Here is a 1,871-nt window from a genome sequence, read left to right on the forward strand (position 1 = left end):
TTAGATCTGTGTCATCTCAGAGAGAAGGTCACAGGGTCACCTGTCAGCCTTTCTGTGTGGAGTTTACATGTTCTCTCCGTGCACACGTGCACTTTCTCTAGTACTCCAGTTTCCTCCCACAGACCCAAAACAGGCCACGTTCATTAGTAACTCTAAATTGTCCCGAGGTGAGAGTGTGAAAAGACGTTCATCTCTGTGTGCCCCCCTTGAAAGACTGGAAACCTGTCCAGGCGTCCCTTGTCTCTCCCAGTGACTGATGGACATGGACAACAACTTCCTGTGAGACTAAACTTTGCCGTTTTTCTTGAGTGGATGAGAGTTGGCGTGACATGTACATGACTTGTAACACACACACACATTATTTTTATTTTACTGGCACACAAAACAGTGTATACACAACATTTGATGTTGTTACCAGTTATCCTTAACAAGGATTTAAAATAACAAAAATACATTTTATTTGAATTTTATTAAAAGTATCTCACGGTCTAAACAACATTGTGTTGTCTGTTGTCCAAAGTATTCTGTTTGTTTATTTATGACCTGCATTATTTAACAAGATTCAAAATTTATACAAAACCACTACAGGTTTAAAATTAAATTTAAAATGATTTGATTAATAGTCAAACAGACACCTTTTTGAACATTTGTTTAAAAGCAATAATTCATTCTTGTTCTTGTTGAATTTACTTTTTTAATACTTGTGTGAAGATCACTGAAATAAGCTAAAAACTAAATGCCATGTTATCTGTAATGTAACGTGATCAACACGTTTTAAATTGTACCATTCAGAAGTTTGTTTGATTCTCATTTTGCACCTTAAATACTTTTTAAAAGTTATAAAAAAAGTTTAAAAGTGCTGCACATACACTCAACCACCAGAGATAATCTAACCAGGTGGAGTCAGGTCCTCTGGATGGATTCTTCTTGTTGAAAAGTTTTGTCTTTAATCCAAAGGACTTCTTCAGTCCGAGGAGCTGCAACAAACTCAGTTTTATAAATAGCACCTTCTCATGGTGGATCAACCAATTTGTTGTTGACATCCAGTACTAGCTGTTCACATGATCAAGGAGGACCATCAGCCTAATAATTGATCGTTAGTGCCCTGATGGCTGTTTACTATTCACAGGGGGCTGAGTGATACTAGAAATATCAACATTGTAAGAGGGGGACACTTGGACATGGAGGTGCCACCCCTGTTTTACGATTGACAGGTTCTCTTCACATCTTCACAAAGATGGCCTCCTTCATGACGTTCTCAAACCACCATTCCTCTATCAAGGATGTGAACATCTTCATCCCTGAACGAGTGACCTCTGACCTGCAGATGAGTGTAGACCTCAGATGACCTGACTCAACCTTGTTAGATTAATCTATCTGCATTTCTGAGCATGCATCATGACACCAGAGAAAATCAAATATAAAAAAAATCTGCCCAACAAAAAAACTTGATGTGACTTCTTTTACTTTTCTAGGATCAGATTATTCCATACCATCCCACTTTATTTATAAAGCACTTAAAACAGCTACAAGGCCAACCAAAGTGCTGTACAGACAGAACAACAGGTAACACACAAAGCAAAATACAAAATGAGGTAAATCAGAATATAGACATTAAAACGATGCAGATAATTATGACAAACCAGTGTGGAGCATACAGGATCAAACACAGATCATCTGGTGTTGAAAGCTACTGAATAGTAGTGAGTTTTTAAACGGGACTTGAAAACCGAGAGGGAGGGGGCCTGTCTGACAAGCAGAGGTAACTCGTTCCAAAGTCTTGGTCCTGCTACAGAGAAGGTCCTGTCACCTCTGCGCTTAAGACGAGTTCCTGGAACTGTGAGGAGCAACTGGTCCGCTGACCTCAGGGA

The sequence above is a fragment of the Nematolebias whitei genome, chromosome 20, assembly GCF_014905685.2.
Source record: "Nematolebias whitei isolate Nwh7 chromosome 20, NemWhi1, whole genome shotgun sequence".
Classification (NCBI taxonomy): domain Eukaryota; kingdom Metazoa; phylum Chordata; class Actinopteri; order Cyprinodontiformes; family Rivulidae; genus Nematolebias; species Nematolebias whitei.